Genomic DNA, 21255 nt, shown 5'->3' on the forward strand with positions numbered 1-21255 from the left:
GAGGGGTATACCTCTATATTTTCCAGGAAATTCTTTTTCCCTCTGTTTCCTTTATCATTTCCAAGTTCAGATAATGTTGCCACCCTGGGGACATCTGGCAGTGGCTAGAGATATTTTTGGTTGTCACACCAGGGTAGGGGTCAGGGACAAGTCATGAACATCTAGGAGGTGGAAGGCAGGAAAGCTACCGAATGTCCTATGCTGTTCAGCTCAACCCCCCCACGACAAAGAATTAGCCAACCCCCAATGCCAACAGTGTCAAGACTGAGAAATGCTCATCTGGGAGAAGGTAGGATTTCATTTTTCTCCTCACTGCTGCAAATTATTAGTCAAGCTGTGAATGTGCTCCCTCTTTTTAGCCTAAAATTGTGGCTTAAGATCCGCCAAGTTAAATCATGTGATATTAGAACCAGTCAGTGGGGCTCATTGATCAGAGTAATTTACCCTTCCCGGCTGGCAGGAAGGTAACCCTACATAAAAACATCAGGATTTAAAGACAGTTTAGAAATGTGAAGGTCATGGGTTGGGGCCGGGGTCAAGGGGCTCCCCTAGGGACCTGCGGTGAGTGTGATGCTATGTACACACTGCAGCCGTCGTCTCTAGTGCCTCTGCACATAGGGTACTGCAAGAGCCATGTTTTTAGGGGGTCTTTCCTGGCTCTCATCAAACAATACCCTTCACTGTCAAGGGAGCGGCAGCCTTCACTGAGCAATGTTAGACAACACGTCAGTCTCACTTTCTGTTGCTCTGCTCCCGTATCCATTTGAAATTCAGTGCGAACCCATAAATTCCACTTTGCTTCTGGTAGCAGCCCGCATGGTGTGTGTATTGAGCATTAGAAAAACCGTAAATCCAGCCCATTTATTCACATTAGCCAGCAAAGGCATCCTGCGTGCTCATGTAAGTACTGGAAATTACTGACATGGCCTTCTAGACCATGAGAAGGTGGGAGCATATGGCAGAATTCATATGTGAACAGATTGCTTTTTCTCATAAGAACGCTTTATTAGAATATCAACTATTATAGCTTACCGAAGGTACGCGTCCTGCTCTTGATTTAAGCCCTGAGTCACCCAGCACACATTTTTTCCCACTGCGTTCTCCTATGTATCTCACACCTACTACTTGCTGTTTCTAAATGGCCTACTTAAACCTTGAGGTGGGTCCTTCAGTTTCCCATAAATTAATAACACCTCTATGAATATTTTCCAGTCAATTTTAGAAGCCCCAGTCTGTTCCAATACCAGGACCATAAAAACAGGGGGAGAGAGAAAGCAAGCGTCTTCTTTCAAATGCTCTTCCAATATGAAGCAAAACATTATTAATCTAGACTGCCAGCTACTTTCATTTACCATGTTGCTGCTCATGGGATTACAGGCACAAAGGTTTCATAAATTTCAAATGAAATATGAACATTTGTTGTCAAAACATTGTTAAGCTACGAAAGCCCCGCTAGTACCACTACCTTTTATTATTATTATTTTTAGAGTATTTATATCCATAGACATTCACACTTTCTGAGTTCTGGGGAGCAGAGCTCCCCCTCCCCTATCTTCCCCCTTCTTTCATAACTCTCTCTCATGTCCCTCCCTTGTTTTACAAGCAGGAGACAGGAAATCAGACAGGCAGTGAGTGGTTTTCTCAACGAGTGGGTCCATCTTGCTGTATCTGCTGTGTCTCTGCTATGATTAGGGGGCACACAGGTGCTGCTGGGTGTGAGCAGAACAGCCCATCTCTCCTGATACAGGTGGGTCATGAGGGGTTTGGCCGACTTCATCTGATAGTAACTTGCAGGTTCCCACCCGGGAGGCTGTGGCCTGCCAAGGAGGGTTCAGGTGGCCGGATTGGAGACGGCAGAACCAAGCTGGGAAGGCAGTCTCTGTGGAGAGCAGCCAAGGTCACAGCTGGGAAGAGCACAGTGTATTCCAAATTGGAGGGGCAGTATACAGGCGGATCAAGAAAGGAGGGCAGCAGTGGTTAGCTAAGAGAATCAAGAGCCAGAGTAAAACCATGCAAAAGTCCAATTAAGTAAAATAAAATAGTAAAGTACAGCAAAGCCATCTATTGAGTATTGCCCAAGTGCCAAACATTTTAATGACACATGATCATGCACCAGATATACTGCAGAAGGGCGGGCAGGACGCCCTAAAGATGCTCCACTGAGTTCCTCCAGAGTGGTTCTTAAAGTAGGGTCCCTGGGCCAACAGCACTGACATCACTTGTAACTTGTTAAAGAGGCACATTCTGAAGCCTCACCCCAGGTCCAGATCTACTGAATCTGAATCTCTGGGGGGTGGGGCCTGCAGTCTAAGAAGCCCTCCAGGTGATTCTGATGGTGGTCAAGTTTGAGATGCAACAGGACAGGTAGGGAACACAGTAGAGGCTCTACACTGGGCATGGGAGTCAGAAATATGGCACCCCTGCCTATGGGCTGCATTGCATCCTCTGTGCAAGTCTTTGAAGCTTTCTATGCTTGGCAGCTTCCTCCACAAAGGGAGATAATAATGCTTGCCATTCTGACCTTATAGGAGTTTTCTAGAATGATAGTGGTTACGATGACAGCAGCTAAGATCCACATTACCATTACTGTGTACCAGTACTGTGCACTAAGCACTCTTTTCAGGGACTCTGCGTTCAAGTCCCGATAATAACCCATGAAGTACGTATGATTATTACCCTTGCTTAGTGTTGACATGACAGAGAGGTTTAGTAATTTGCATAAGGCCATGCTGCTAGCAGGCAGGCATCACTCCATTCAAAGCTAACATTAGCCTCTGAGTTGCTACATTATTTTACTGGACCAAGAGAGGAGAGTGTGTTTGAGAGGGCTTTATGGATTATAATGCTACATGAAATAACAAAGTGATTTTGTAAAAATTATATGTTCACATATCATGTGTATTATACATTAATACGTATATTTTATTTCATAAGAATGCTTATTTGATATACAATAAATATGTGAAATATTTTTTTTATATAGAAGCATTTGTAAAATCACCTTACATTGGCATTTTTCCTTGATGTTTCTTTTATATGGAATTCTGCGGCTGAGGACAATCCCATTTGTCAAACAGATTCACGACCTGAACTGGGTCAAAAAAGACAGATGGGGTCTGGGTTCAGGCACTGGTGACAGCGAGGACCCAGCTTTGATCCTTCAGTGCTCTTTCACTTGGGCTTACTGCTGACAAGCAGAGGGAAGGGGATCCAAGCTCCAGATTATTATCAGGGCTTTGAGTGGCTCCCAGGGTGGGCTGGTGTAAGCAGAAGAATGTGTTTACCTAGGTTTTTACAATTAAAATTCATTTCATTCACATTGCACATTTCAAATCCTATCTCTTCTTTAGGATTTTTAGTTCAACTTCCCAATGCTTATTGCTCTGCTCATAAGCCTGAGAAATTTTAGCAGCCATTTTTGAGGAGCTCTAGAATAATGTTTGAGCTCACTTAGGAATTTAGGTAGAGATCTCAAAAATATTAAGCCACATTCGTGAATTCGCTCTTTTGATTTCCTTTTCAAGTACTGTTACTGACAAACTTCCCAACAAGCTAAGTGATTTGTACATAATTAACAAATATATTGCAAACATGATTAACCAGAAGTTTTGTTAGTGTTCTGATGCTTTTATAAATGTGGTAATACTTCACCTTATGATCACAATTCTCTAGCAATTACCATTTGCATATTTAAAATAGAAACGTATAAGCTAACATCTAAGCCTACAACAAGTGTTGGCAGACTTTTTCTGTAAAGGGCCCGATAGGATTTCCAGCTTTGCAGTTCAGATGGTCTCTGTCACAATTATTCAAGTCTCTCTTTATGTGAAAGCAGCCACAGATAATATATAAATGAACAGACCTGGCTGTGTTCCAATGAAACTTTATTAATAAATATAGTGGTGGGTCACATTTGGCCCAAAGGCCTTAGTGTGCCAACCTTTGCTCCTGAAGGCCAAATTCAAACATTACAAGTTCATGATATACCATGCATCTGAAGATAAGCCAATACAGTAGCATATTTCTCTTGGTCTGAGTATGTCAATATTTTTATGTTTAACTCTAACATAAAAACATTATTTCTTATGTTTGATTCAAACACCACCTGTCTGGGTTTGGAGTTAGTCTCTGCCATATCTAGCTGTGTGGCCTTGGGCAAGTAACTTAGCCCCTCTGTGTTTATTCTGCTCATTTTTAAGAGGGAATCATGATAGTATTTATCTCACAGGGTGGTTGTAAGAATGGCATGCATGGTTATGTTAGTCTTCCTGTGGTTAAATGATGTCTGTGCATTAAGGAAGTCTGATATCTTACCAAACAGTATTGGGGCTCCCTTGCCATGTAATTTTTCGGACTGTTTTCTCAGCATCCTGCGATTTCTTAACAACCAGAAAGCCTCCTGGCTGAGGTGAGAACTGGTTTCCCATGGACACCTGGACTTCTAGGACAACTGCCTCTTTATAGGCACAATGCTATCAATGATTCTATTTCTTAAAGTGGACAGACCACCTATTCTCTCTGCTCACTGACATCCATGCCTTCCACCAGATGGCACCTTACTCAGTTGACGTTTGCATTTCTTCAGGATTTTCCATGTAATTGTCTTCTGGCCAACTTTAATCACCTTTGAACTTGATGGAATTCTGGCTCTATTCTTCCACCTTCTGTCTCTCCCGCCCATGAAGTGATATCAGGGTATCTCTCACGGGGTCCTCAGGCTTGCAGTCATATCTTCTGAGACCACGGTTCTTATAGGTAAGGGTGACCAAGGCTCACTGTGCCTTGGGATGGGGAGGTGGCTGGGAGACAAGATGTGGAACATCGCCCTATACGACAGAGAGATGCCGTTCCTCAAGATGGCGGCAACACCCTCGCTGAGAAACACTGTCCGTTGGCCATCTTTCTAGCAGTGCGCTAGTAGGTGGACCAGTGACCCTCACAGAAGCCTGCCCAAATCCTGGCCAGTGTAGCCTGCATAGGTCAGAGATACGCCAGGCCCAACGGGCCAGGAAGCAACAAGCCTGGTCAGGGGCCGGGCCACCTCTCCTATTTCCCCAGCGCCCTCCCTGCACCACCAACTTATGCCTCCTCGGGCTTCCTCATTGTCTTTCTTAAGGCATTTCTGCATGTGCAGTGGGACTGACCACCACCTCATGGTCACACTGGCCACAGCCTCGAGAGCCAGGACTTGGAGGAGGGGCCTTCACTACCATGGTGCGTGGCACGGAGCGGGTGCTCGATGAATATTTATTGAATGCTTTCCAGCTAATGGAAGAAAGCTAAGCAGCACAGTACCCAAAGGATTGGCTTATTGAAAGTTGACCCAAAGGATGTTGGAAGAAAAAAAGTCTCAGAAAGAAGGGGGCAAGGACTTGGCATTTATCAAGGGCCTTCAACGGACGCCACTGTAGACAGTAAGTGACATGGGAAGAGAACAGTCTGGAGCTGGACTCTGCCCTGTGCAGCTGTGTGGCCTTGGGCCAGTTGTGCAGCCTCTCTGGGCCTAGTCTCTTCATCTTTAAAGCAGGGGTGATGCTAGTCCTTCTCTCACGGTAAGAATGAAGCCTGCCAGGTTCTATAAAGCCCTTTTCATGGGGCCTGGCACGTGGTGAGCCCCGCATGGCACTTTGCCGTGATTATTTGGTGACCCTACTTTGTCGTCCCCCCAGATCCCACTCTCCCCCAACCCATCTGACACACGAGGTAGCTGGAGACCTGATGGCCCTATGGCAGGTGGCAGCTTCAGAATCGGAGCCCAGGTCCGCTGCCCTTCATTCCCTCTCCCTCCACCCCACCCTGTGTCTCCACCACCTGCCTCATTCTTTCCTTCCTTCCCCATGGGGGGCTCCCCAGAGGAGGAGAGTACCCAGAGGTCATGTGTCTGAACCACGTCATAAACCAGGAATTAGGCTAAGGCCATCCAGGACCGTGGATTGTGATGTGAGCCACCGTTTGGGGCTACAGCGTGAGGTTCCCTCTCCCTCTGTGGTGGCTCCGCCCACGGTGACCAGAATGGGAAGGAAGGCCCGGGAAGAGCAGGCAAGAGGAGAAATGGCCAGTGCTCCTCCGGTAGAGGAGCAGGCGACGTGATTTCATCCCTAGGTGCAGCGCCAGAGGTGAGGAAGAAAAGGAATTAAGAATGTCAAGGAGACATGGAAGAGGAACTGGATATGTGGTGGACACGCTCTCAGAGCATATTTAGAGGAAGCTGTGTGCTCTGGGGCCAGGGTTAATTGCCCTTTCCAGTCCCATTTGAAGCCCGCCACTCACTGGGGGACAAAGGGACCAGAGTGCCTTGCAGGCGCTCTCCCTTGCCCTCCATCTCCCCTCCGCCTGCTGCGGTGCGGGCCTTCAGGAGCAGACATCTGCCCCGGAGCTTCTCCTGTGAGTCAGCACAGAACTTTTTGACCCCTTCCCAAAGGCAGCCTCTGGAATTAGCGGGATCACAGAGGGGGAAGTCTCCCTGGAGGACAGGGAATTAGGCTGAGGGCTGACTTTAGCCAGGAGGGGAATCAAGACCCAGGATGGAGGAGGGAGGCCATCAGTTTCCATTTTCTTCTTCTCCTCTCCCCTCCTCCCTCCAGATAAGAATCTGTTATTTTCTCCATGTTTCGGAAGGACCCTTGACCACACAGGAGCCGTTCCCAGTGTTTGCCTCCTGTCCTGATTTCTGCTTCTCCCCCAGCTCTCCTGTGAAAATTGCTAACAAGGTAGAAATTAGAATCTCCCATGAAGAAGGTTAAAAAAGCCCCAGAAGCCCCAAATGCCTGAATTTGGGGAGTGGGGAAAATAAAACAAAATAAATTCCCCACTATCCCACTGACTTTGACCTCCTAGAGGGGAAGAATTTTCCTTTTTTTTTTTTTTTTTTCCTTTAATGCTCTAAGTTTCTGGCACAGTTGTGGGCAAAGAGGTGGGTGTAACAGAAGATTCTTCACACACGTGGCTATGACCACAGTCAATCTCAGCGGAAAGGGGCTTGTGGACTTGATTTATTCATTTTTAATTGGAGTAAAAATACACGTAACCATTAAAGCAACCACGTTTAGGTGTGCAATTCAGTGGCATTTCGTGCATTCACACTGTTGTACGACCATTGCAATTATCTGTCCGCAGACGAACTTGACTCTTTGGTCGCCCAGCTGTGGGTGTGCTTTCTCGAGAGGCTCCTCGGCTCATGGTAGATTTTCTTTTTAACCACCGGCAGCTGTGTTGCCCTCACCCCTCTCTGAGCCTCAGTTTCTGTCTGTAAAATGGGAACTGCGCTCCCCACAGTGAGGCTATATGGCTTGAACTTGGTGAGAGCACAAGGGCCGAGGGAGACCTCTAGACTTTGCTCGCCTCCAGGACTTACTGGTGTGTCTTGAAATGGTAGCACACGGCCACTTGCCTGCATTCTCTCCTCTGCCTTTGCACGACCCTTGGTCGTACTTCCTGTGCACGTAGAACGTCTGCTCACGTGGTGTCAAGGAGAGTTGTGGCTTGTGTGTGTGTGTGGACTGTGTGATGGCCCTCTGTCATTCGGGAACCCGTCAGGCACTGACGGGGTTGGTGTAAGGATTGCTGCCACTCGGTATCTGTGGCCACTCTGTCCATACACTTTACAAAACTCTAATCCATACAAGCTGTTTGAAATTTCCATTAGGAGATTTGCACAAGTGGTTAAAATTAGTCATGCATTCTTGGTCTAAACTGCAGGAAGGGTATCTTTACTGTGAAAATGATTATGACAATGTTCAAACTGTGTAATAGTAAGCAGACAGTTTTCCGAGCTGCTGGGTGAGTTCTGGAAACGCTCTATTTATTTTCTCCCTATTGACTCCTTTCTTTCGGGCAAGGCTGCCTGTGCGTTGTCTTGGAAAACAACTGGAGCCCAGCGATTCCGAAGCGATGACATCGCATGGCTTCATTTGTGAACCGGAGCAAAGTCTTTTATTTCCTTGTTTAATTGCTTCTTCCTCTAAAACATGAAGTGCATTTGTTTTTGAGAGGCAGCCTGAAAAAATAGCATTTCTGGTTCTCTCAACCTCCCCCTTACCTATCCCCCCCCAACCCCCCCAANCTGAGGTTAGGGCAGAGGCTGGGACTTTCTACAAGCTGAAAATCAGCCGCGTGGTTTATTTAGTTACTTCTTTTTAGCGCAGCAGTGTTTTTAGTACCAAAGAAAAGGCTGTGATTTCTTTGATATTAAAAAGCCAACCACTTATATTTTCCAAAGCCATTTGCATTCAGTCTGACGGCCGCTAAAAATGTATGTGGGTTTTTCATCTGAGAGGTTTTCTCTATGCATATTGTTTACATTTATCAAATGTTGTTTTGCCCAGTACTTTATATTCATTGTAGCTTCCGGACCTCGCTGACAACACGGTCTGTATGAAAAACAAAACAAAACAAAGCAAAAAGAGTCAAACGGTCTTCTTTTGAGAGGAGATGAAAACAAGGGAAAGCAAATGTGGCCATTAAAAAAAAAAAAAAAAAAAGGCAGTGTTCCCCAGTGAAGCCTGTCTTTGTTCTGTTCTGTTTGTCAGCTGTCAGTCAAGCTCTCCTCAACCTTCCAGTCCCGCTAAGCTGACGTGAGGACCAGGCTCTGGCTCTACTCTGAGCCTGCAGTTGTGCAGCCTAAAAAGTCTGGGAGGATTCTGTGAAACAAATACTTCACATGACAGGAAAGGACTGGACAAAAGCCAATATTGCTTGGGATCATGCACACTAAACAGTTTCATATTTATTTGCTTTCTTGCTTCGAGCTCTTTGCATTTGGCGACTTTGTGTCATGCTTCACGTGCCACCGGATTAAGACTACTCCTGTGTGCATTAGAAATAGGAAAGAGAATAAAACAAAAACCCTATTCCTGCAATTCTGGTATCTTGTCACCAGGTGGTGGTAGTGTATCTTTGTTAAGGAACCTGACTGGCTGGGAAGAGGCATTCACGTTTCACTAAATCTCATTTACTGAGTGTGAAGGATGGTGGAGATGCTGTGGATATAGCAGTGAGTCAGATAGGTCTCTGTCCTCAAGCTTACCATGCAGTGAAATATACTTTGCAGTCAGAGATGGTAGCTTTTCAAAAATTCAAATATGAATGTGTACACATTTGATCATAAACATAATCACACCTTATTTTCAGAATACATTTTTATTGGGGCGCCAGGGTGGCTCAGTCGGTTAAGCATCCGGCTCTTGATTATGGCTCGGGTCACATAGTCTCACAGTTTCATGAGTTCGAGCCCCTCTCCCTCCTTCTCTCTGCCCTGCCCCGCTCACTCTCTCACTCTCACTCTCGCTCTCTCTCTCTCGGTCATTCTCAAAATAAATAAAATACTTTTTAAAAAGAGAAAACATTTTTATATTTAAAAGATTTCCTTTGATAAGCCCCAAGTTTAATAAAGTTAAATAATATGTAATAAGGTTATCAGAAAATACCTTAGACATATATATGTACCAGTTTTGATTAAGGTTTGCCTGTATTCTTTTTCAGACCATCAGGGTAGCTTTTTGAAGACCGTTGCCTTTAACTTGCACACACACTCGCACACACACGCACATGCATGCATGTACACACGCATCCTTAGACACATTTATTATTTCCAGATCCAGGCTAAAGCACCTGGGCCATTATCTTCCTCTGCTTTTAGATTGGGTGTTTCCTCCAAGAATCTCCTCTCTGGGGACATCCGGAGTCCGTCACAATTCCATCTCAGTCTCTCTTTCTCTATAGTCAAGGGCTACATCCCTCTGCAGCTTTCTCTGGTCCCTCCCCTTCCTTTCTCTCATCCATTTCATTTCTTTCTCAGCCTTCTCATCTATCAGCTGGAAAGAAGCTAAGGGAAGCAGCAGGAGAACTCAGTGCCTCCAAAGCATCTCTATAGCCCAAAGTAGATGCCCTTCCAGTTACAGAAGCTCTGACAGTCCATCCACCAGAGAGAATGCCCGTTCTCGAGCATGAGGTCCCCCTCGTGACTTGTGTTCACACGATACTGATGGGTTCATCAACCTTCTCAGAAGGTCCACACACTTACAGCTGACTGAGATAACACACTGCCTCTAGAAGTAAACCCATCAGTTCCCTCAGTTCCCCAGTCCGCCGAGAGAGACTACATTCCACGCAAACCATTGCATGTTTTAAGCAGAAGCTAAATTTGTGTCCCTTCATGAACAAATTGTTTGCATAATTGACATCCTGGGTTGTCAAGAAGGCCTCGCTGCAGCGTTCATTCTGATCACCCAAGTGGTCTTCACGTAAGAGGTTTATTTTTACTCTCTTTACCCTCCTTCCACCCCTCACCCCAGGGAAGAATTCTACTCATCTGAGAACAAAAAATATTCTTGAGATATCTTAAAAAGCTATCATAGTCAGACTTTACTTGCATGCAAAACATTTTTGCCCAACATTTGTGCAAAACCTCCCAAATCTATGAAAACCGATGTGCAGTGTGTAAAATGTGGGCCGTGTGTGTGTCCGTGCCTCCTCACCTGTAGTTTGGCATCTTGTACACGCCGGAGGTACTTGGTATACGCAGGGGCTACTCTTTGCAGCGTCCTCCTCGGCTTGCTCCAGAACATTGGCATCAGAAGGGTCTGTGAATCCCAGCTCCTCTCCACTGGGTCAGGAGCGGAGTGGGGAATGAGGGCCAGGGATGTCCAAAGTCAGTGGTGGATGTCTTGCCCCATATTCTGCAGTTGGTGCTCCTTTGTACCTAGTGACTGAGAAATAACCACCTGAAATAATCTAGGATTTCATTGGCTAGTGTGCCTACCTACGGTGTGAAAAGTAGTCCTTTTGTACTGAGCGTGTGCCAAGGAAGAGGGAGGTGAGATCATGCTCTACGTGTCTGTCTTCTATCACATCCTCGTCAACTCAGTCAGCCGGGTCTCCTCGATTATTGGCGTTGGGTCCACCGAGGTCCACGGAGATCCTGCAAGTTGCCTGACATCATACAAGTGGGGTTGGGGAAGGCAGGACTTATACCAGGCTGGTCTAAACGCTGGACACGGTCCGAATACGTAGAGCTTTCCCATCGTGGAGCGTCTAGCCTCCCCAGGATACAATCACCACCTCAGATGGTAGGAGGAATAATGAATATAGACGTTGTTTATCCTCAGCAGCTTCTGGAATGTCGGGCCCCTCTCATTGGGAAGTATCCACTTCAGACCTGACTAGTCAGAGACCATCTTTGGGAAGGACACAGTTCCCAGAAACGTGCCACTGTGGGTGTGACAGTAAACACGGCTTTACCAGGCTGCCTGTTGCCAAGTATGCACGATAGCATGTAGGAAGCTCTCCCTACCTCATGTGGTAGGGAGGGGGCCCTGTCCCTCACTCTACGGAGGAGCCTTACGCAGAGAATACCCCCTCAATACCCCTGTCAGGCCCCAGGCCCCTCTGAAAAATTAGCTGAACATTAGGCTGTTTCTATTCTAAAGCAATAAATGAACAAGAAAACAAATTTTAAAGGAATGATACACTGCATTACAAATCATGTTCCCAAACATGATTCGATTCCATCCACAACTGTGTGAATTACGCAGGTATCATTCTTACAGTTGGGCTCCTTTCATAGATGAGGAAACGTAAGACTCAGAGAATTATGGTATCTGTCCTTGAGTTACAATCTTGATCTTCTGACCCCAAATCCTACAGCTAGTCTTGCCGGATAAAATGCAAGACACCCAATTCCATTTGAATTCACATAAACAACAAGTAGTTTCTTAGTATAAATGTAGCCATGCAACCTTTAGGACATACTTCTGTCTCATACTTATTAGGACATACACACACACACACTTCTGTCTCGTACTTATTAGGACATACACACACACACACACACACACACGTTCTGTGTGTGCGTATATATTTATTATGCTTATATGCATGTATGTATATAATGCTTATTATATATATACATATAGGATGTACATACACTAAGAAATTATTTGTTGTTTATCTGAAATTAGAATTTAAGTATCCAATATTTTTTGTTTGCTAAATCCAGCACCTGCCTATGACCTCTTACCATTTCTCCCCGGCTCTACCACACAATCTTGATATCAATCTGTGATTCAGTAGCCACCGTGAGAAGTAATAATACTTTTTGGAGCTACTCCTTACTAAATACATGTGACCCTCTAAGAGTGTGCTTTATTGCATATCCATACAATTGCCTTGAAAGTTGGGGGTAATTATTACCTCTTCCCAGATGCTAGACTGGGGCTCCAAGAAATTAAGTGGCTTTTGGGAGACCTCGCAGTTAAAGAAGGTGGGGAATGTTCTTAGGACCAGTGTCTGCACCCGCAATGGCATATATTATGGTCTTAGTCCAAAGTAATCTTTAAAAACTTAAAAAGAGAAATGATGCCTACCATGAGGCACAGAGACATAAAGCTCCTTGAAGGGAGGGCCCAGGTGTTGGCCTTCCTAAAACAGACAGACAAACTTTGATAGCATCCCAGCAAAAATGCTTTCTGGGGGGAGTAGGACCCCAGCCCGGACCTGTTTGCTGGCTGGTGTGGTTCAAGAGCAGCTCAGAGGAAGGAGCGGAAAGCTCGGTGTCGTTTACACGTCTCTTTTGCCCTAGATGTGTTTTAAATTTTGTCAGGATTATAAACCGTGTTTCAAAACATGAAGATAAATTGGTCCTCTGACCTCTTATGAGGGGCCATAATCCATCTGAGAGGTGTACCGCCCCGCGTGTGGCTCCATGGCTCCTTCCGGCTCTTTCAGCCCCACTCAGCACAGCAAGGGGAGACGAGGTGAGTGGAGAGGAGCTTGTTCCCAGGCGTGGGGTGTGGTGCCGGAACCCCAGCCTTCCTGTTAACACAATACTTTTATCTGGTAATCACAGCCTGCGGGAGACAAAATACCAATTCATCTGGAAAACGAGATTAACTCATTTAAGCTAAGCAGTGATCACAGAGAGGAGCGAGTTGGCGGTGTCTGGCTGAAGGGGAGCCTGTAGATTTCCGGGCTCTTCTGATTCAGAGGGTCCCAGCCTGGCGGAAGCGATCGGGCCCCACTGGAGTCCTTCCCAGATACAGGCCTTCCAGAGGAATTTGGTTCATCTCTGACGCAGCCCCTGTCATGTGATTAAAAGAGTGTGTTCAACTTTGCTTCATAAGAACATCTTCCAGCCACTTGGCTGTCCGCGCGACCCTCCCACAGGCTTCTCAGATGGACGTGCTATCGTGCCCTTTACATGCGGGGCCTCTTAACAAGTGATGAAAACAAACTGCAGTGTGACTGAGCGCTTGGTGGTGCCTAAGGAATTTGCTTCATGTGGCCTCTTTTTCCAAAGAGACAGTTTGCTCTCTGGCCAGCCAGCTGCAGCCCGGAGTGACTCTCCCTTCTTTCCCCGGCAGTGACTTACCTCATAGATGTCCCTGGAGCAGACCTCATCTTTCCCACCTGGTGCCCTGGGAACAGGTGTCTTACCCACATTAAACTGAGCCCTCAAATCACCCGACGGCCCCTGCACTTGGAGCAGTCGGAGACTCACCTCCCAGATGGTGTGAAGAGCCACCAAACTGCACATACACTTCACTGCCGGGAGATTTGCTTCTGGAAGCAGCATGTTCAAGAAATGGGGTGGCTGCCCGGCCCCCTGCCTGGTTCCCCCCAGTACATGCCCACCCCACCGAGTCCTTTCAACGTCGTCCCGCTGGGATGTCCGCACCCGGGAGATGACATAGTAAAGCTGTAGAGGGTGTGCATTTCTCGTCTCCGCACAGTTTTCTTTTCTGCTTGAGCACTTACCAACATCTGGACGAAAAGTAACTTATCTGTTTGTCAAGGCCAGACTTTAGGACCTAATGACGACTCGATAGGAATTTTAGAACATGGAGGGTCACAGTAGGGGAATACTGCAAAATGAGTTTCTTTAAAGCCAACTGGCTATATTAACCACAGTATGGCTGGCTCTGTTCTTGGTAATCTGGCCTTTGTATGCCAGAGAAACAAATCTATCAGGAATCCTCCAATGTTACACAGAAATTGTAACATTCAAGGCAATATGCAGGTATGCACATTTAAAATATATCGCTGTCCCCTGTGAATAGCTTCACCACTTGGGGGGCTTATTCAGTAATAACCAGACTGAATAATTGGTTCAACAAATAGGGAGCAAGAGGCTCTTATCAGACTGGGATATGTGCTCCGAAGGGAAATGTTCGGACTGGATGACTGCAGCCATTGAGAGCTTTTTGAATATTTAACAATTTTTTTGTGGATCCATCAACTAAGAAGACTATCAATTTTAGAGCATACAGCTGTTCAGGAATAATAGTTTGAAAGACCGGCCCCAAAGATCTTGGTGATGAAAGTGTGAACAGATGACGGAATGATAAACCTTTAATGCTTAAAAATGTGTTTTTATAGTTCCATCCCTGTGTAACAGTGTCTGATAAATGTATTTGTGACTAACCGACCCAATGAAAGAACCTTCCATAAGGGGACCCAGCACAGTCTGAATATAAATGTTTGCTCCGATTCCCCTGTTGGTGATTGACTATGAGTATTGATCACCGTTAAAGAGTGAGCACAGAGGAGCCCCTCAAAGCCTACTGCGCACACACTCCCACTTATAAACGCATGAGTATTGATCACAATTATTCCGTAAACATATCTTACAAATTCCCTCTGTGCACGCGCCATTTAAATTAATCCAAATTCAGAACAAAGCTCACTTAGAAAGAGAAAGAGCATATCTTTCAGCACTGCCCTCCTGGACATTAAATCATCCGTAATCTGTGCGAGCTCGGTGAAGAAGCAGCCTGAACCCCCTCCCATTCACGGGAGTCTGAGCTCTTGGTCTCCCGTATCTTGTATGCTAGATGCTCTCCCGTGACGTCTTAAGTGAGAAAGTGCTCTGAGTGCAAAGGTAGTGTGCATCTGACTTCAAAATGTTGCATGGATTAAAAGAGACGTGAGCGACACGGCATCTAAATGCAATATGTGAAGCTTGTTTTGATTCAGATTTAAATGAACCTACTATCAAAGACAATTTTCTGAGACCATCAGGGAAATCTGAATATGGAGTAGGTAATAGGTAGTATTGAGAAAGTACTGTTAATTTGGTAAGCATGATAATATTTTAAATAAAATTCATTTCATATTAGAGACTCATACTGAAAAACGTACACCGGTGAGATGTCTGGGATTTGCTTTAAAAAAAAGAAATAGTTGGGGCTCCTGGGTGGCTCAGTAGGTTAAGTGTCTGACTTCAGCTCAGGTCACGATCTCATGGCTCGTGGCTTTGAACCCCACATTGGGCTCTCTGTTGACAGCTCAGAGCCTGGAGCCTGCTTCAGATTCTGTGTCTCCTGCTCTCTCTGTCCCTGCCCTGCTCGTGCTCTGTCTCTTCCTTTCTCAAAAATAAACAAACTTTTTTTTTAATTAAAAAAATAATTGGAGGGCAGGATAAATGACTCAGGATTGGAAAATGTTGTAGCTCTTGGTGGATTATGGGTTCATTTTAACCAGTTTCTCTCCTGTGAGGTACATTTGAAAATTCTTCTAAGAAAATATGATCTGGCCACCTCAAGAGACAGACTGCCAGGAATGACAGACAGGTCATAGTGTGAGCCGTAAGACATAGATCATTCCTGGTAACCAGGCCAGCAGCTCTGTCCTTTGATGCTGGTATCATTTGGTACATGTGACAGGTTGAACTGTGTCCCCGCCCCCCAATTCATATGTTGAACCCCTTACTCCCAGTGCCTCCAAATGTGAATGTGTTTGGAAAGAGGGTCTTTAAAGAGGTAATTCAGTTAAAATGAAGCCATTCGGGGGCAGTCCATAATCTAATGGGATGGGTGTCCACTTAAGAGGAAATTGGGACACACAGATACGAGGTATGCATGTGCACAGCCCAGAGAGGATGTGAGGATGCAGCAGGAGCATGGCCATCTTCACGCCAGACAGGGCTCAGAAGGAACCAAATTTACCAACACCTTGACTGAGGAATTCCAGTCTCCAGAATTATGAGAAAAGAAATGTGTGTGGTTTAAGCCGCCCAGGGTGTGTGTTCTGTCATGGCAGCTCCGGCAGACTAATGCACGGGTCCCGACATGAATATAGTGAGAGAAAGAGAAAGACCTAAGACCTGGACTCCAGGGAGCAGGGGTCGCCACCTGGCTGTACCGCCGAGTAGGAGGGCTTTGTGGGTATGTGCAGATGCATCCAGGTTTAACTTCCAGGAGACCACACTGGGTGGGATGAGGAGGAAAGCAGGTAAAAGAAACCAAAGTGTGGATTCTTGGTGACTGAATGAACCCAGAACTCTTCCGTGGCATCCCCTTCAACATTGTGGCTGTGCCACACCATTGTGCTCTGTGAATGTTAGATTTTCTCTCCTTCGTTCACCAAACATGTCCTGACAGCCCTCCCTGTCCAAGGTGCTCTTCTAGGAGCGACACGGAGGATGATGAAGAGCCAGTTACTCAAAGTTAGAATAGCAACATGTCCGAAGCAGGAGAAACAGTCATCAAGACCTCTGGACCTGAAAGGAGCTTGGCATGTTGGAGGAAGTGGAAAGGCTCAGTGGAGGCCGAACAGAATAGATGAGGAGGCAGGTTCAAGGTGAAAGCTGAGGGCAGGGGCCAATCACACAGAGCCTTGTGAATGGAGGGCTTGAGACCTGGATGGTTTTCAGCTAGAGAGAGACTGATAGGATACAATGCATATAGGATATGACATATGTTTGACATAAGGTGTCACATATGATATGCTATGTTATGACGTGGCTCATGCCAACGCCATGGCTGTTGGATAGAGAATGGTTCATTGTGGTTTAGGATTGGCAACACAGAGACCAACTAGAAGTTTTATCAGAAAGGAGCGAGTTCAGCAGCAGGTTAGAGAAAACACAAGTAAAATTAGCGTAAGCAAATCGAGCTTTGTCTCTTCTTGCTTAATAAGGAGCCCAGAGGGAGGCAGTTGCTGGCAGTGACTCAGCTGGCGCAACAGCTCAACACTTGTCAGAGTTCTGGGTCACCAGCCCTGTGGTTCTCTAGGTCATTCCTCTGGGCTCGTAGATGGCCACCACCACGCCTGACATACCTGTTGGGTTCCAGCTGGGAAGAAGAAGAAGGGAGTGGTACCAGCTGGCTCTGACCCTTTTATCAGGAAAGGCAAAAGCTTTTCCAGAATCCCTCACACGGCCTCCTCGGCTGTGGGGGATGATGGGCAAGCATGTGGAGGCCTGCAGGGGGGGAGGCCAGTGAGGCCACCAACTGAGATGTCTGCAGTACAAGGTCTTGCAGGCCTTTGAGGGAGAAATCATGTGGTCTCAGAGAGGATGCATCTTAATAAATATTATCACCAAAAGGATGTCTAAAAGAAAGGAAAGAGGAAAAAAAGCTCTTGAGTCCATCAGCTACTCATCTACCTTATCTTTGCATTAGTTCTTTGAATCCTCGTAACTAGCCTGTGAGGTACGTGTTAACCTTCTCATGTTACAGATGAGAAAACAGGGACAGAATGGGTCAGACTTTCTCCCGGTCACAAGTAGTAAGTGGAGGAGACAGGCTCCAACCCAGGTGTTTTGGAAAAGGACAACATACCCTTTCCCTACTGTTTACCCCACAACTACCCTGGGTTGAATTGTGTCACTCGCCTCCCCCCCCAAAAAAAAAGATCGAAAGGTCAAGTTGAAGCCCTAACCTCCATCAACTCAGAACATGGCCTTATTTGGAAATCGGATCTTTTCAGAGGTGATCAAGTTCAAATGAGGCCCTTAGGGTGGACCCTAATCCAGTAAGGCCGGCGTCCTCATACCCAGGGGAAATCTGGACACAGAGGCGACACCTGGAAGCAGGAGGGCGATGTGATGAGACACACAGAGACACAGTCACAGGCAGATGGAGGACAGATAGGCATTGCACCGCCCCAAGCCGAGGGGCACCCGGGGCTACCAGAAGCTGGCCGGTGAGCAAGGATTCTCCCCTGGAGGCGTAGAGGGAGGGCCGCTCTGCTGATACCTTGACTTCAGACTTCTGGCCTTCACGACCGAGAAACCATAATTCTGCTGCTGTTCTGATATAGTTTGTGGTAACCTGTTATAGCCTTTCTAGGAAGCAATGCATCTGCCAAGCTCCGCTTACCCTCCGAGACTAGACTCCGGTGGTAGAGGAACCCTCACAAGACCCTTGTCCCAGATGCACCTGCAGTGTAGACCCTGCATCAGGATGTCCATGCTACGCTGTGCGTGTCTCGATGCCATTATCCCCGCGGCCACTGCTGGGCACATGTCTGTGGCTCTGAGGTAGCCCTCATGTCTCTACGCTCCTTTTCCTGTGACATTAGGGTAAGGCCCGCCGGTCCGTCTCCAGGGAGATTTTGTTGGAGGTGTGGCCCCAAGGAGGTGAGGCCCTTATCTAGCTGCAGGGCCTTCCTTTTGCTGGGTCTCCATGACCCAGCAGCTTCCGGCCTCATTTCCCATCCTGGTCAACCATCACCCATCTTGTGGGCAGCCGCTTTTTTAGCCAGGTTCCCTTTACCCGATCTCACCAGCTTCATGCCGGTTCTTCTATTTTTGTTGCAAAAGGAATATAGCCTGTACCCTTTTCCATGATCAGGAGTTAGGGAATGAATGCCTTGATGCTCAGTAAAGTTCAACTAATTAACACCTCTTCACACTGTTGTGAGCATAACAGGAAGTAGCGTTTGCTCTGAAAAGTATAAAAGGATAAGCGGTTTTACCCGACTATGATCATGATTACCGTGACCAGAGTCGCTCAGGCATTGACTGTAAGCTCCTGGAGGGCAGAGGCATTTTGTATAAATCCAGTCCCTGTCCCTCAGCCTGGTGCTTGAGCTGTACTATGTTAATAGTTCATGTGGTTTTTAAATTTTAACTTAAATTAGGGGCATCTGGGTGGCTCAGTCGATTAAGCATCCAACTCTGTCTCAGATCATGATCTCATGGTAAGTGAGTTTGAGCCCCTCATCAGGCTCTGTGCTGACAGATCGGAGCTTGCTTCGGATTCTGTCTTGACCCCTTTCTGCCCCTCTCCCATTTGTGCTCTGTCTCTCTCAGGAATAAATAAACATTAAAAAAACTTTTTAATTTAATTTAAATCAATTCAGTAGACATTGCTAATTTGCAAAAGTATGTGAATATAGAGATACGGTAGTCAATAGTCTATTCTGGGAGACACGGCCCAATAACTATGATAAGTATAGAATATGAAATAATATAATCCTACCTGATCTTATACTCTTTACTTAGTAGTCATGTATTTGGAGACTGCCAGCTTTTTTGTGTATCCTGTTCATTATCGTTATCTCCAGTGCCTTTGAACAGTGCTGGGCTCTTGGTAGGTGGTCATCCGTTGTGTACTGAGTGCAGAAGTTGACAGAAGAACTGCTGTGAAGGGCGTGATTTACTCTGTGTGATGTTGGACAAGGAATAAACATTCCTTGGGACAGAAGATAGTTGAGTTGGGTTTTGATGAGTGAATTGGAGTTTCCCTGGACACACTGGGGAGGTGGAGTGGAAAGGAAGACAAGCATTCCAGGCAGGGAAACTTGACGGGCAAGCCCCCATTGCCTCTTGGAGACTCCGCTACAGAATTCCTTTGGGCTGGTCTCTGGTGGGTGTACCGGAGGGCAGTAGTTGGAAACATATTTGGAAGGATCCATGTTTTTCTCCTTCCTCCTCGTCATCACTTCATATTAGTGAATGTGGGTATGAATAATCACTCACAGTTTCCTTTTCCATGGCCCCCATCTCCTTGGTGATGGCAGGAAGCCGTGTGCTGGTTTGAAACATATTCAGAATGTAGTGGACTCAACACCAAGTGTCTTGTTGTAAATGGATCCACTTTTAATGCAGTTACTTTAATGGTGACTAAATGATAAATGTTAATAAAAAAGCATTTTCGCTTGGGAAAGCATGATGGTATTAGCCTGCCAGACTGCCAATGCCATTTACTTTATGGAAAGGGATTTGAAATAAGGGGTTCTGGTGGTTGTATTTTTGCCTCAATAGTTATTTATAGAGAAAGTATGGGCCATTGCATGTTTATAGAATCTCTTCTTTATGGATGCCCAAGTTATTATTTTTTATTGGTTTGGGTACTTATTTTGCGCGCTTGTAAACAATTATGTAGTTATGCAGCTGTTGTACCACAGAGGCCATATGCATTTCCATGGTAAGAGAAAATTCCATGAGGGATTCTCACTGGATACCATCATAAAAGAATTATTGTAGTGCCAAAAAAAAAAAAGACTGGCTCAGGAGTTATCACTGGGTTTTTAGAGTGTTGGGAGTTAAATGAGTTTGATTCTTTTCTTGTTAACTTAAGAGTTGCAGTCAGAGTTTAAAAACTAGATACGGAGCTTCAGTCTGCTGTCCATCCCTGCAAGCAAAGTATGTCTTACTACTCATCACAATGTGAATCGATGAATACATACATGGATAAATTCTCTGACCCGTTCTCTCCCTACTCTTGATGGAGAAGGTATGCACCTCAGGAGACTCCCAGTTTTACTAAGGATTTTTTTTGTAAAGGGAGTATTTGTTTAGGTGACAACTATTTCTCAAGTACCTACTATATGCCAGGAATTCTCAGAGAGAACTGAGGAGATTGAGATGAAAAGAAGGAGACAGCGTGGATGGCATTGGTCCATGACCTAGAGGAAATAACATCCAGGGTTCCTTCTGAAATAACTTGAACTGATACTCCTTTTATTAAATTATTTTTTTAGATTTTTATTTATTTTTTACTCTGTAAGGTACCAGGCACTATAGAAAGCCACAGCGTGGAGGCATGGACAAGCAGAGACCCTGCGCAGCAGATCTAAAGGGGATCGGTTAGGATGACGAGCCTCACATCACGCACACCTGCTTTCATATCCACGCCCACCCCCACCCCCTCCCCCTCGTACTATTTGGTTGTGGGTAATCACTTTTCTGTCAAAGCCCATTTTTCTAAGTCTCTGCACATATCGTGTTAAGCGCAGGACCTGGCACGTAGCCATCACCACGGTGTGAGCGATCGTGGTGGATGGGTTATTTTGGGGAGACGGCCCCCCTGCTCATCAAACCCTTCCTGCTCATTCGTTCTTGGGAGACCACCATTTGCTAAATCGTCTATCAGGTTGTTAGGGCGGCTCGGGGAAAGAACAGAAATCCCAAGATGCGGTGCTTGCCTTCAAAGAGCACATGGTCCCGTTGGAGAGATGGTCACATGTGCACTGAGAATGTCTGCAGATGTTAAAACATTCACCCAAGGAAAAGTGCCAAGATTTGAAATG

At 46.0% G+C, this 21255-nt stretch overlaps 1 protein-coding gene across 1 annotated transcript in view; it reads left to right on the plus strand.

Moving 5' to 3' along the window:
- Positions 1 to 21255, plus strand: part of WWOX (WW domain containing oxidoreductase) — a 951312-nt gene that overhangs the window by 502325 nt on the left and 427732 nt on the right. The window lies entirely within an intron of this gene.

This window comes from Crocuta crocuta, unplaced genomic scaffold (assembly GCF_008692635.1).
Source record: "Crocuta crocuta isolate KB4526 unplaced genomic scaffold, BGI_CrCroc_1.0 scaffold61, whole genome shotgun sequence".
Lineage (NCBI taxonomy): Eukaryota > Metazoa > Chordata > Mammalia > Carnivora > Hyaenidae > Crocuta > Crocuta crocuta.